Genomic DNA, 16,586 nt, shown 5'->3' on the forward strand with positions numbered 1-16,586 from the left:
CTGGAGGTAAAGTACAAATGACGGAGTACTTGAAATTGGATGCTCCTAAATACAACACGGGAGATGATCCCTTTGATTACCTCAGAGCAGTTAGGATGATAACCAGTGAATTGGGAGCAGATGATAGGAGAGCCATTGAGATGGCAGGTTTCACATTAAAATGCAAGAAAGCCAGAGAATGGTTTAAGAATTATGTGGAGCCTAGAATGGACAGCATGTCATGGGGAGAGTTCGCCAATGAGTTTGCAGGGTGGGCTTTTCCTGATAGTTCCAGGGAGATGAAAGTAATAGAGTTCGAACAGTTGAGACAGACAGATGAGATGAGTGTTGATGAATTTACAGATAAGTTCCTGGATTTGCTTCAGTACGTGGGTCAAGCCTATGATACTGATCAGAAGAAGGCAAGGAGATATACTATGAGATTGCATCCCAGGTATGCTTCCTTGATTCTTCCAGCAGAAAAGGAGAGTTTCCACACCATAGTGGACGCAGCCAGGAAAATGGAAGCTAGTGCCAATATTCAGAAACAATCAAAGGCACAGGCTTCGGGTTCTAAGGCCCCCAATGCAGGCATTTCAGGCAGCAAGAGATGGGACAGAGCAAAAGGAACAAAGAATAAGTTCTGGAGTAAAGTGAAGTCAGGTCTGGGAATAGGTAGTGGCTCAAGCTCTGGCACAGCTCCAGTCTGCAGACGATGCGGAAAACCACATGGAGGAGTTTGTCAGTTGGGATCTACAGCTTGTTTTCGCTGTGGACAGGAAGGGCATATTGCTCGGAATTTTCCTCAGGTGACATTTGCACCATCCCAGCAGATGAGTTCAGGCAGTGTGGTACAGCCAGTTGTACAGCCAGCAGCTCCAGTCATGCCTCAGAGTAGTGGCAGAGGTAGAGGGAGAGGGGCAGCCTCTACTTCAGCAGCAGGTTCCCGAGGTGGAAATCCGGTAGCCCCAGCACGGATTTTCACAGTGACACAGGAGGAGGCGAACACGTCGAACACGTCGAACACAGTGGTGTCAGGTAATCTCATCATTGGATGTTCAGATGTGTATGCTTTGATGGACCCCGATGCTTCTCATTCCTTTATTGCTTCGAGAGCCATAGAGAGATTGGGGTTGATCAGTTCTGAGTTAGAGTATCCTCTCTGGGTCAGTGGACCTAAATGTGACCCATCAGTGGCAGTGTCAGTCTGTCGTTTCAGTCCAGTGTTTATAGAGGGTAGATACCTTCCAGCTGACCTTGTGGTTCTAGAGTTGACGGATTTTAATGTCATTATAGGGATGGATTGGTTATCTACATATAGTGCTACTTTGGACTGTAGAGAGAAGCTAGTGAGTCTCAGAGACCAGGATGGGTCAGAGTGTGTCTTCAGAGGAGACAGGAGAGGTACACCCAGAGGTATGATTTCAGCCCTTCAGGCTCGTCGTTTGCTTAGGAGGGGTTGTCAGGGGTTTCTAGCTCATGTGAGAGAGCTAGACAGTCAGGTTAGGGAACCAGCCACAGTACCAGTAGTCCGAGAGTTTCTCGATGTGTTCCCAGACGATTTGCCAGGACTACCACCTGATAGGGAGATAGGGTTTGAAATCGAATTGCTGCCAGGTACCAGACCTATCTCTATTCCTCCCTACAGGATGGCGCCAGCAGAGTTAAAAGAGTTGAAAGAACAGTTGCAGGACTTGGTAGATAAGGGTTTCATCCGCCCTAGTACCTCACCTTGGGGTGCTCCAGTGCTCTTTGTCAGAAAGAAGGATGGATCCCTCAGACTTTGTATTGACTACAGACAGTTGAACAAGGTCACTATCAAGAATAGGTATCCTCTACCTCGGATTGATGATCTATTTGACCAGCTAGCTGGAGCAGATTGTTTCTCGAAAATAGATCTGAGATCCGGGTATCATCAGTTGAGAGTCAGAGAGGCAGATGTGCCTAAGACAGCTTTCAGGACCAGATATAGGCATTATGAGTTCTTAGTGATGCCGTTCGGGTTGACTAACGCCCCTGCAGCATTCATGGATCTTATGAACAGAGTTTTCAGTGAGTTTCTGGATCACTTTGTCATTGTTTTCATAGATGATATTTTAGTGTATTCCAGAGATGCAGAGGAGCATGTCCAGCATCTGAGGATAATTGTGCAGACACTGAGAGAGCATGGTTTGTATGCCAAGTTCTCGAAGTGTGAGTTTTGGTTGAGGAGCATTGCCTTCTTGGGACACGTGGTATCCGCAGAGGGTATTGAGGTAGACCCCAAGAAGATAGAGGCTGTAGCTAACTGGCCCAGACCCACAACAGTGACTGAGATTAAAAGCTTTCTGGGACTGGCAGGTTACTACAGGAGGTTCGTTCAGAACTTCTCAAAGATAGCAGCTCCGATGACCAAACTGACTCAGAAGAACCAGAAGTTTGTCTGGTCAGACCAGTGTGAAGAGAGCTTTGAGGAGCTCAAGCGGAGATTAACCACAGCACTAGTGTTAGCTCTGCCTGTCAGTAATGAGGATTTCACAGTGTTCTGTGATGCATCTCGAGTGGGATTGGGTTGTGTATTAATGCAGAGTGATAGGGTGATAGCTTATGCTTCTAGACAGTTGAAGAAGCACGAGTTGAATTACCCTACCCATGACCTAGAGATGGCAGCAGTTATCTTTGCACTTAAGATGTGGCGGCATTACCTCTACGGGGTGAAATGCGAGATCTTCACTGATCACAAGAGTTTACAGTACATCTTGAGTCAGAGAGAGCTGAATTTGAGGCAGAGGAGATGGGTAGAATTGCTCAGTGATTATGATTGTAAGATCCAGTATCATCCGAGTAAGGCGAATGTTGTAGCAGACGCCCTTAGCCGGAAGTCACTCACTCTCTGGTGGGACTCCAGTCAATCGAGCTGATCGACTAGTTCATCTCATCTTTACTCTCTGAAACAACACATAGCACTTTAGCACATAGCACAAAACATCAAGAAAGCACATGCATAACTCATAGCATGAAACAGATAGGACTCAAGACCCTATCCTAGTGGACATGATTTCCTATTGTGCTTGACCACTTTTACCCTCTATGAGCCCGACACTGTCTCTATAGGTCCGATCATGTGAACCTAGGGCTCTGATACCAATCTGTAACGACCCCAAAATGGACCGTCACCGGCGCTAGGATTCAGGTCGGCTTAAGGCCGCCAGAACCCGTAGCAAGCCTGCTATACTTTCTGTGTACCTGTAAAACTCATACATGATCATACATTTTCTGTGAAAAATAAAAACTCTTTGCTCTGTACCAAGGCTTAACCTGTGCATGCACTATCTCTGTACTATGTACTCTGTACTCTGTACTTTGTACCCCTGACTAGAGCTTGCTCTAGATGGGTTAACTCATACCTGTTAAGCCTGGTTTTTCACATACTCTGTAAAACATATACATATACAGATCATGTACATAACAACAGATTTACAGCACAAACTACTAAGTCAAGCACATCTGTAACTGAAAACATATCTATTACATCTCGTTAACAGTACATGTCCACTCTACACTATTACACATCTCTTTACTCTTTCTGTATCCTGCTGGACTGTCCCTGTACACTGTATACTGAACCTGCAAAACTGGGGTTAAGGGAGTGGGATGAGCTCTATAGCCCAGTGAGTAGAACAGTAAAACATCTCAGTAAAACATGATCTCATGGAATGCGTCATAACACAGACAAGCCACATCAAGAGTAAACCTGTCACCACATAGTCCCAGTAACTCTGTGCCAGGGCGTAGAATCGAGCACCTGGTCTTCCTGTCATATATGTATATGTGTATATAACACCTCGGTACTTACCATTGTCAGGGCGTAGTCAAAGGCTCCTGGACTTTGCTATACCTGCCAGGGCGTAGTCAAAGGCTCCTGGACTTCGCTATACCTGCCAGGGCGTAGTCAAAGGCTCCTGGACTTCCTGTCTGCGACTATGGGATCATTCAGCATTTACCCACATCAACAAATAACTATGCAATGCAACATATTCGTGGTTCCTAATGCACTCAACCTATGGCATAATCATGATGCATGAGATATGCTAAAACATTCCATTAGTCAATTAAAAACATTAAGTTTAGTTCCACTCACCTCTGGCTAACTGGACTGACTCTGCAGGCTCTGGAGCAGAACTCACTGCTGCTCTCTCTGGTTCCTCTGGTCTGTACCTAAACAGATAGACTGAAATGAGGGACCAAACTAGCTTATGACCAACTCTATTAAACTCCCCAAGAATCCCCTTAAACTCACTCTAACATCCATGCAAAGCATGTAAAAGAAAGCTGGACAGAACACTTTCGGCGGCAGGTTCGGCGGCCGAAAGTCCTCTCCAGAGACGAAACTCAAGCACCTTCGGCGGCCGAATCTCAAGCTTCGGCGGCCGAACCCTTTCGGGGGCAAGTTTCGGGGGCCAAAAGGCACTCTAGAGACGAAAGTCTCTAACCTTCGGCGGCACCTTCGGCGGCCGAACTTCCCTCCAGAGCCGAAAGTCCAAAAGCTCGGGGGCAAGCTTGGGCAGCCGAAGCCACCTCCTCTCTCCTCCTCAGGGGTTCGGCGGCCGAATGTACCTTCGGCTGCCGAACCTGAGTTCATCAGCAGGGCAGAAACTTGCCCTGCCTCTCACCAAATGCACAAAACCCTCTCCAACTCAAACACCTCACTTCCTCCACTTGCATACACTCATGTATATGCTCAAAGGGGTCAAAAACTAGCTAACAACCCCAAACACACAACACAAACAACACAAAAACAAGCTGTCCACATAAATCATCAAAAACTCACAACTAACCCTATTCATGCAACTCTCTTCATAAACCCCATAAAACCTTCAGAAAACATAAAAACAAGCTCAGGATCTTCACTTACCTTGTGAAAACAAGTAGATGAATGACCCTAACGTGGAGTTTTGGAGTAACTTGCCTTCAAACTCTCCAAACTTCAAAACTTTGAGTGTTTAGCTTAAAACTTTCAAAGAATCATGAAAACTCATCAAATCTTTGCATGATTGAATGAAAACATGAAAGAAACCTCACAAAGGACAGGGTTTCACCTCAGAAGACAAAAGAAACGGTGCTCTGACCGCTTCAACCGACTGAGGGCCATTTATAGGTGGCTGGCCAGACCACCTTCGGCGGCCACACGTGAAACCGAAAGCCATGCATGTTTGGCGGCCGAACCTCAACTTCGGCGGCCGAACCTGGCTTTTCTGCCTTGGTTCATTTCACTCAAACACTCATTTTCTTATGCTTAAAACTTCATGAACATAGCAAAACATTATAGAAAAACATAAATCTAACCCTTCTAGAGACTTCCGACATCCCAGACTCCACCGGAAAGTAGAATTTTGATGCCGGACTCTAGCCGGGTATTACATTAGAATTGTGCTTTGCCCTAGTTTTTACCTTTACAATCCCTGTTAACATGATCTTTATGTAAAAGTTTTTAATTATGAGTTATGTTTTAACCAAGCTTGAGACATGTGATGTTAACCATACTAGAGCATTTGATGAGAGCTCTAGTATGGGTTTTATGTTTTCAGTATGATACATGTACAGGTTGAGCTTAGTTTCAATGTTTAAGTTTTTTGGATGATGTATGATCATGTATGGGATTTTATTAGGTACCCAGAATGTATAGTAGGTTTGCTACAGGTTCCGGCGACCTTAAGTCGATCTAAATCCTAACCCCGGTAGGGGTCCGGTTTCCGAATCGTTACAAGATAGGTATTGGGGGAGTTGTTAGAGGTCATAATGGTGAGTTCTTGGCATGCAAAATGGTTGTGATACCTTAGTCTTTAAGCCTCGAGATGCTGAGCTGGTAGCTATAAGGGAGGTCCTTAGCTGGTTGAAGTCTACCCCTTGGAGAAATATTGTGATTGAAACAGATTGTACTGTTGCAGTTAAGGTGTTGACATCAAATTTGGCTCTAGATATGTCAAGTACTGATTTTATAATTCAAGATTGTAAGTCTCTAGTTAATGAGACTGGTTTTGTTGTGAGATTTATTCATATAAGTCGTAGTGGTAATGAGCTTGCTTATGAGATTGCTAGATTTGCTTCTAGTACTTCACAGGAGGGTGTTTGGTTTGATGTACCTCCTCCATTTGTAAGTTCTTTCTTTACATGAATAACATCTCCTTTTATTTCAGAAAAAAAAACTATTAAAAATTTAAAACACATTGCTTGCACGTAAAAATTAAATAGTTACAATTTTATAATTATGGAGTGTTAAAAGTTAATAACGAAAAATATTATGATGTGAATCGATTTTACTAAAAAATTAGAGTCAAATTATATATTAATCTTATTTTTTATAAATTTTAATTATTTAACTCTTATATGTAAATATAATTGACACGCTCTAAAGAGATTAAATAGTTATATTTTATAAAATTTAATAATTTAATTATTAAAAAGTTAAATACTTACACATTTATAAAAATTAGTAATTTTTTATTGTGTATTGCACGTTATTTATATTTGTTTTACATATATAATATTATATATATATATATATATATATTATTAGTTTTTATATGTAATATAATATCATTATAATATTTTATCTTGAATAACTTTTTTTTTTCTCAAAGATGAAATTTCATTGAAAAAATTATTGAGGCATGCTGCCAAGTAAAAACCTTAAATTCTTTGACAACTCTTCTATATCCTTGATCAACCTTAAACAGTAAGGAAAATAGTACGACCATTATCAAAAAGTCACTTTGAAAAATTATATTTCTAAGAATATGGTCAGAGACCAATAAAAGAGTTTCTCAATAAGTTGGGCATTTCAAAACTAAGGGGTCTACAATATTAATACAGATCCTACAATTCTAAAACCAACTTTTAGCCTTAAATCCCTAGCAACCACAACAATTGAGGCTCTAAGACTATTCTTCTTAGCAGTTGCGTTAAAGTTCACCTATATAGCAAAAAAGGAATCCATACAAAAGGGGAGGGATCAACTCGACTATGTAGAGTTATTGCACGGTGCCAAACCTTAATAGCTAACATAAACACTTCTAAATGAGATAAGATTGTTGATATAAAACAATTGATTTTGAATATTACGATAAATTTAGACCGGATTTAACTTTTGTTGTCGACGTCCGATAAAAACTCATGATAGATTTTCAAAAAGAGAATTTTGAGACGCATAACTTTCAAAAGTGTGACGAGATCCGTGGACCTGTTATAGAATTTAATATAAAAATTCATCGTTTAAGAGGTTAATTTTGTATTTTAATTATTTATTTGGATATTTTGGATATTTTTCTAATTTTACATATTAAGATTTTATTTTTATTATAAATAATCTATCTTAACTATAACAAACTCACTTTTCAATTTTTAAGAAATTTTAATAAAACTTTTATTTTTTAATTTTTTTTTCTTATTTCGTTTTAGTGAAATGATATTAATTAAAATTTCTGACGGAATCTAAATAATCATTTATCAATCTCTTATACTTTCTAGTTGAAGATTTAAACAAAGGAACACATTCGCTCAACAATCCCCAGCATTTCAATGGACAAGAAAGATAGAACGAAATCTCAAAAGGGAATCAAACCAGAGAGCAACGGTCCTTGAGCACATGAAAGAAAAGATAATTTAGAATTTTACGCTCACCACACCATCTACAAGTGGAAATCTATATAAGACAAACTGTTATTAAAGAGATTAATACTTTTTTTCATTCTTCTGCCTATATTTTACTCCAAACTTAAATATGATTTTGAGCAATTTTTTATAAGAAAAATCATATTTACTTTTGATAAATTATTAAGAACCTTATAAGATAAAAAAAACTAATTTAAAAAATATAAATTTCAATTGATTTTTTTATTTTTAATAAATTATTAATGAGTTAATGAGATAAAAGTAATTTAAAAATAAAAGTCGTTTGAAATAAATTATTTTGTTGTATTGTATCCACATAATTTCGATTTAAATAAAAATTTATTATTTGAAAGTTATTATTGTGATTTATATGATGAAAATTTCAATTCCTTTAACTTTTAAGAATTTAATTTACAAATTAAACTTTGACTTTTTTTTTATTTTAAAAAAATTACTGATCATAAAAAAAGTAAATTAATCTGTAAAGTAGAATGTAAGTGATCAAAAGAAAAGAGTGCAAATGACGAATTGAATATTTGTATTAAGCTTCTTAATTACAAAGGTTGCATGTGATTAGGATCTAAACACAATATTAAATTTACTTTTTCTTTTTCTTACCATTTTCTATTACTACAATATCTCATTTCTGATCCCTTAAAGGTCTGACACTGTGTTCCACAAGGTCTCATGGCTTTTTTAAAAAAAATATTAATTCCAAAAGTTTATTTTATATAATTTAAAGTTAGTAATAGCATGAAGAATTAATTTTCTATTAATTCCAATTTCAATATATTATTATTATTATTATTATTATTTTTATATTTGAAAAAAAAATCGTTAAATGAATATTTTAATTCTGTTTAACACTTTCATTTTTATTATATTTAGTTGTTAATACTCGAAGAAAAAGACTAAAATACTTTTTAAAAGCCAAAAATTATGGGTGCGTTTGATATTACTGTAAAATTTCTATTTTTTGTTTTTTCTTAAATTAAAAGTAGTTTTTTTATTTAATTTTTAAAAATATATTTTAAAAATAAGTATAAATTTTTATATAAAAGTAAGAAATAAAATATTTTTTAAAATATGATATTTAATATTAAAATAATGATATAAATAATTATACATAAAATAATAATAAATTATGTTTACATAGTATATAATATTATAATTAAAAAAATATTATTTAATATCAATTATTGGTTAATCTTTTAATTTTAAAAATATATTAAAATATTTTTAAACTTTTAAAAAATCAACTGTTTATTTTCTATTAATTTTAGTTATTATATATTATAAAAATAAAAATTTATTATTTAATTTTTATGATATAGAACTTAATTAATCGTGATAACAAAGCATTAGTTCCATTTGCTGGCACTCAAACGCTGTTCATCTCCAAAATATTTTGGAGTCCGATTAGGTATCGCTCCATCCATCCATCCATCCATCCATCCGTCCGTCCATCCATCCATTCCCTATTAAAAAAACAAATAACAAAATACTCATCCATACAATCACCATAATATTTCTATCAAGATAGCAGCTGCTCTATTTGTCTTTTTTTCAAATTTGTTTTTTTTTTTTAAAAAAAACAAATTAATAATGGTATTTAAAAATAAATATTGTGAAAATATTAATAATGGTATTTAAAAATATTTTAATATTCGTTATTTATAAAATAAATATTTATATTTAGTTTAGAAATAATAAATCAATTTAAATTTATTATTAATTTGTTTAAAATAAATAAATTCAATTAAATTTTGTTATTTTAAGATTTATTTCAAACATATGAATTCTTTTATGAATTGAATTATATTAATAGAATTCAAATTCTTTTGTTGTAAATACATTTTAATCAAGGGCTAAAAGAGTGAATCATGTAATGATTTTTTATCAGATGCTTTTTATCTTAACTAATCTTAATTAACATACATTACACGTTTAATACTCATTATAATATCAACAAATTATATTTATAGATATATAATTAATATTGATTATCTGAGATACACATAATGGGATTTTTACAAGAGTTTTGTGATAATAGAGAAAGCTTAGACCTAGAGAAGAATATTTCTCCTTTTATATGTTTCCTTTTGTCCACTAGTGACGTGTAATAGAATGTGTGTCATTGGGCCACCTGTTCCTACTATGTTGATACGGACGTACGAGGGGATCAGATCTCTGTCCCATGCGTAACGGCCCCTGATTCTCCTGGATGCGCATGCGGGTGGTCCCACAAGGCGGATGGGCTGAATTCCTTCCTGGTTCTGAGCTGGACCGGAAGATAAGGTTAAAACTAGGCCCAGAAGGAGTCTGTTTATTGGGCCGAAAGAGTTAGGCCGGCCTGTTTGAAGAAAAAGACTGGAACCCAGTCTTTGAGCTGGGCTGGTTGGACCTGGTTCTTGGAGGAGGCTTAGAAGCCTTCAGATTATGGGTTGCCCTAATGGGCTTGGCCTTAGTCGGGGGCGAAGAAACCCAGCGGTCATCAATTGCCCCTTTACCTTCTCGTTAGTTATTGCCTCAACTGACGAGGGGGTAAATCCCAAGAATCATTATGACCGCGTCTGTTTATGTACTGCTTTCCTCATAACACCCTTTCATCTTTTTGTCACTTTGACTTTCGAATCCCTTCTGCCTCTTTTCACTTCGGGCTTTCCTCTGTTCTTCGTGCATACTGCCATCTCCACTTCCCGCTCTTATTTTCAAGGTACGCTTTCCTTCTTTTCTCATGAATATCTTTTAAAGATCCTGGTATTGCTGACCAAGAGTCTAGCATCCTCCCGCTCAGCATAAAAGCCTCATTCTTAGGGTACATCTTGATATTACCCCCATTGCCACCTTCAGGACCCTCATCGGAATGAAAAGATCTTCCTTTTTAATCTGCGTACTTCTGTCTTCAGAAGGATGTGAGCTTAGTCTTCCCTGTTAAACAGAAAGAGTATGGTTTATCTCTTCCCTTAACTTCTTCCTTTCACAGCGAGGTTGCTTCTCGAACGCTGACCCTTAATTTTATTCTCTTCATGTCTTCTTTCGAATCTGTCTGTCTGAGCGGGGGTTTTACATCCACAAGGTGTCTGTTTGATATTCCTCTCTCCTTTTGTTTTGCTGGCCAAGGCGAGCCAAAAATCTTATTACTTTGTCTCTCGTGGAGGTCTGTTTTAATCTTGCTTTTGTAATGTTTATTGAGAGTCATTCTGACTTGCCCCGGTTCTGGATTTTTTGCAGCTTCTAAGATGAAGATAGATCAAGTTGAGCCCCCTAAAATTCTTACGCTGCCCAAGGAGAGCCTGAACGCCGCCTCGGATGCCCTCCTAGTAGGACGATCGGCGAGGGGGTTTACCCAACAAGTGGCCGAAGTCATATCATTCACATCGTCCAGCCGACCTCCTCTTCCTGCCCTTGCTCGAGCTCCGGAGCCAAGCTTTCGAGGTGTCGAGTTTTCAAGGCTGCCAAGTATCGACAGGTCGGTCTCAGCCGCTCTAGCTGTTCAAGCTCTCAGGTCCCTTCGGATTTCAAAGCCGAGCGAGGACTCTGGGTTGACGGGAGCGAAGCCTGCCCCGTCCTTCGGCAATGCTTCTGGAGAGAGGCTTGAGGCCCATAGCTGAGATGGGGGCCCTTGCAAGCGGCGCTGCGATCGCCTTTGTGAGGAATGTTTATGGGGTCCTTTCCGAGGTCGGCCCAACTGCCGAGGATAGGGAACTCAGCTTTGTGGATGACGGGGGTGTAGCAGAGAAGGTTGGGGGCAAGCGTCTCATCCCTATCAAAGTGCTTTTCCTGGTTCGCGTTTCAAAGAAGTCTTGGGCTTCTAGAAGATCGGCTCCTGCTTTTCTTCCTCTCGGGAAGAAGGGGAAGGTTCTCGTGGTGTCCCTGATGTCTGCTCCTGACTCAAACTCATGGGATAACATGGTTTCTGAGGTTTATTGTGGGATACAAGATGTTGTTCGCACATGTAACATAAGCAAGGGTAATATGCTAAAATTAGTCCAACATAGTATATGTGTAGGTTTGCAACATTCACTTGTTCCATTGCTCTTCAAAATGCCTCGTCAATCTTCCCGTGGAATGTTTTGTTCATTCAGTAACCAGTCGACAAGGCTGATCTTCCTGGGACTTTAACTTGAAGACTTATGTTTTTCATGCGTGATATACACACAGCATATGATGGAACAGTGAGAGATGCTCATGGGTATCAACTTGTTCAGTTCTCCTATAATATTGAGACAGAGTTCAACTGGAATGTAAGGAGCGTCTAGAGGAGTGTAGGAAGTATAGGGAGTCTGCCGAGCTAAAAAAAGGGGGAATCCAACAGACTCGTGAAGCTCATCTTCCAAACTGTAAGGATTCTCCTTCATTGAAAGCTAAGATAATAGTGTAGGTGATAGTGATGTAGACGTAGATGATAATGTACCTGTAATACCCGGCTAGTTCAGGCATCAGAATTCTTACCATCTGGTGGAATTCCGGCATGTCAGAGGTTCTAGAAGGGTAAGAGTGAAGGTGTGCTAAAAGGAGGTTTGATTCAGAAAAGAGTTAAGTTTTGAGGAGAAGTGGCCTAAGGAGTTTCTGTCATGTTCGGCCCCCGAATGGTAAGTTCGGCCGCCGAAAGTGCCCAATGTTCGGCCCCCGAAGGTTATGTTCGGCCCCCGAACGTTGCATGGTTTTGCATGCAGTTTCGGCTGCCGAAGCTGGGGTGGTCGGTTAGTTGTGCACACTCCGCAGTCCGTGATTTGGCCAGGTGTTCACCTCCAGATCATGACCAGAGGTTTGGCCACGTCTCCCTTGACTCATCTGCAAGCTTTAATCAGCTTATGCAAAGGGTTGGTCTTTTGCAAAGGGGTTGAACGTTTTTGAGAGAAAAGAAGAGTTGTGAGGGTTTGAAGCTTTGGAGGAGGAGTTGCTGAGTTGGCTGTTCCTCTTCTGGTTTCAAGAGGTAAGGGAAGTCTTTAAACTTGTTTTATGATGTATAACAGCTTTGAAAGAGGTTAAGGGGAGAGTTATGTATCTAGGTTTAGTTTTGATGTTTTAATGGTGGAAGTATGTATATGTGTTATAGTTGCTGTTTTGTTGGGGTTAGTAGGTAGTTTTGGACCCCTTGGTTCATATACCTGAGTATATGTGAGTGAAGGAGGAGGTATGCATGTATGGAGTGGGGTTGGTGCTTGGCAGGCTTGTTCATGCTCGAAGCTGAGTTCTGGATGAACTCAGGTTCGGCCGCCGAAGGGAGGATTCGGCCGCCGAACCCCTTGTGGAGGCAGGTTCGGCTGCCTACCGAAAGAATGGACTTTCGGCTCTGTCATGCACATTCGGCCGCCGAAGGTGCCGCCGAAGGTGCTCTGTCCAGCCTTCTTTTGCATGTTTATGTGCTTGTTTTCAGAGGTTCAGAGGGGATTATAGGGGATTGTTTAAGAGTTGATAAGATTATGTTTGACACCTCATTCGAGTCCATTTGTGTAGGCTTGGACCCGACAGTCCAGGGAGGTTGTCAGGATTAGCAGTTGCAGCGTCAGTCAGGTGAGTAGAACTAAACTTAATCTATTAAAGAAACATAATGCTTTAGCATAGTTCATGCATCATGATATGTATTAGGGTGATTGCATTAGAATCACGAATGTGAAGCATTGCATATTATGTGATCAGAGATTAGGTGGACCCAGGCGACTCCAATAGCCTAAGCTTCGGCTCCTGTCATTGTGTCAGGTCAGTTGGGCAAGTACATGTTGGAATGCCCTGTGTAGCTCCTTTGGGGGGGCCAGTGTTGACAGAGGGTATTTTTGGGGTCATGTCTACCTTAGTGGGGATTGGACCAAGGCGACTTCAATAGCCCGTCGAGGGAGTTTTGGGGTCATGTCTAATCCAAGATATATTGAGATGTTTGTGTTGTGATGCATTTTCATATATAGTGCGTATGAATGAACTGTTTTCAGTGTTTCTACTCACTGGGCTTTAGAAGCTCATCCCTTTCCCTTAATCCCAGTTTTGCAGGTTCAGTATAGCAGGGAAAGTCAGCAACAGCAGAGTGGTGACTAGAAGACTGCATGTGTAATAGCCTAGTATGAACATGATGTAAATTAAAGAAATATATATGTAAAGGCATGTAATAGCTAGTAAGTCAGTATGATATGGTTTAGAATGTGCTTTTGCCTATTGTCTAGTGGAAACATGCATAACTCCAAACCTCAACTTACATATACTCAAGTATATGCTCCAAGGGGTCCAAAACTACCTATCAACCCCAACAATCAACACACATAACACATAATCATGCATAAACCATTAAAACATCAAAACTAAACCTATAAACATCACTCTACCCTTAACCTCTTTTAAAAGCTGTTATAAATCATTAAAACAAACTTAAAGACTTCCCTTACCTCGTGAAAACAGAAGAGGAACAACCTGAACACTGAACTCAGCCACTCCTCTTCCAATATTACCAAAACCTCACTTTTCTCTCTTTTTCTCCAAAACGTTCAAACCCTTTGCAAATGACCAAACCTTCTGCATGAGCTGATTAAAGCTTGCAGATGAGTCATGGGAGACGTGGCCTAATCCTATAGCCATGATCTGGAGGCAACAGCTGGCCAAACCACGGACTGAGGAGCATGCACAGCTTAGCCGACCATCCCAGTTTCGACTGCCGAAACTGCATGCAAAACCATGCAACTTTCGGGGGCCGAACTTCACATTCGGGGGCCGAACATTGGGCACTTTCGGCGGCCGAACTTCACATTCGGGGGCCGAACATGACAGAAACTCCTTTGGCCATTTCTCCCAAAAACTCAGCTATTTTCTAATCAAACCATTCAAATACGTTAAAACATTTTAGAAAACCTTCACTCTTACCCTTCTAGAACCTCTGACATTCCGGAATTCCACCGGACGGTAAGAATTCCGATGCCGGGTTTAGCCGGATATTACAATCTACCCCCCTTACAAAAACATTCGTCCTCGAATGTTAACAATAACAAAGAAACCATCAAGACCTCAACCTATTCCTGAATTCCACAGCTTTCGCTGCGCTACGCTGATCCTTACTCCTCTTTCTCTTTATTTTTTATTTGTTTTGTTTTTGTTACCTTTCACTTTCTCACTCTCAATAAGTGATACTCCAATCTCTGAGCACATCAAAATAAGAATCAACTCTTTTATCAAATCAGCTAGGAGATCATCATGCGTCACTAACCTAATCTCTTGGTGATTTTGAACTCTCTCTTTCTCTGCAGGTGCCATCCTATAGGGTAGAAGGAAAGAAATGATTCTGTGGCCAGATATCATTCTCATTCCAAACTCTAAGTCCCTAACAGATGGTAAACCTGACAGCTATTCGGGGAAACATCTAGACCTCTCTTCTAGTAAAGGGCACTGAGGCTGATTCCCTGTCCTGACAAACTTGCTCACAACCCTCTGATAACCTTTCCTGAATAACCATGAGCTTGATGGACTGACATCAACTTCTAGGCACCACTAGACACTGTCCCACTAAAGGACTGCCTAATCCATCCAATTCCCCTACCTTGTCTCTATGGACACAGGTAGTACCATGAGTAATGCATCAATCCGCCCTAGAATGACATCATACAGTCACTTCTAGAACCATAAGGTCAGCTGGATTGCATCTACGCACCATAACCTCTGAACTGAACTGACTGACTCTACCTCAGATGGATCACACTCCGGTCCACTGACCCAGAGAAAACACGCTAAGCCCAGAAGTCATCAAACCCATCCTATCAACAGCTCACAACAACAGGAAAAGCGAAACACTAGGGTCCAACACAAACAGCATACACATCCGAATACGTACAAACGAACGTACCTAACGTCGCCGTCTTCGATGTGTTAGCCTCCTATTACGTCAGGGTAAAGATCCAGGCTAAAGCTACTGGAACTTCTCTCGGGAATCTGCTGAAGAAAAGGCTCACCTTTTTCCTTGCCTCACTACCACCCAATCCCAGACTAAGTCTAATCTCTTTCTAAGATCACTGTTACTTTTTCTTTTCCTCTTTTTTCTTTTTCTGATCTATCCCACTAGGGTCCACAAAAGAACCATACACATCACAACTCTCAAAAGGAGCATACCTGGCACCACGGAATCTGATGGGACTATCCCCTGCTGAACCTTTCTACCTGAAAAAGTCCGCTGGGACCGAACCATCCAAGGCATCACACGACACTCACGAATCACATGCCCCTTCTGTCCACACCGATAACATCCTATTGTTCCTGCCAGACAGATTCCCTCATGCAATCTACCACACCTCAAACATTGTGGCTTGCCTATACCTGAACTTGGACCAACACCACTAGTCCCTATTGTCTTCTTCTTTGACCCTGTAAGGCCCCTAACCTTTTTCTTTGTAGCTTTCCCCCACTTTGCTCCTTTCCAGGAAGCTGTACTCCATAAGGAAGGATCATTCTCTCCTATCCTAGAGTCCTTGGTCTGATCAACTGTGACAGACTCATCCATATTTACCTGTATACCAACATCCCTTCTTTGCACATCTACTTCTATCTCTCTTCTATTTTCTGATTCTCGATTCATTCCTTCGCTACTATCATCAAAAGACCCTTCAGACGGATCTGATTCCATAGATCTACTCATCTAGCTTTCCTGAGGAACAACACATAAGAACAAACATTAGCAAACATAGAGTTCATATGAAAACACATGAACTTACAATATATACATGCATACATAACATTAATATATACATGGGCATTTCACATCAGCATGCAACACAAAACTTAACATCTTAGCCTAGTGGACATGATTTTACTTATTGTGCTTTGCCTTACTATGACTTGAAAGCAACCTCTTTCCGATGTGGGATCACCAATCCTTGTCTGAACCGCTCGGCACTAGGATCCAGATCGGCTTAAGGCCGCCTAGACCCGTAGTAAGCCTATCCTAAACTCTGTGTACCTGTTAAAAACCCATACATGATCCG

The sequence above is a fragment of the Manihot esculenta genome, chromosome 4 (genome assembly GCF_001659605.2).
Source record: "Manihot esculenta cultivar AM560-2 chromosome 4, M.esculenta_v8, whole genome shotgun sequence".
NCBI lineage: Eukaryota > Viridiplantae > Streptophyta > Magnoliopsida > Malpighiales > Euphorbiaceae > Manihot > Manihot esculenta.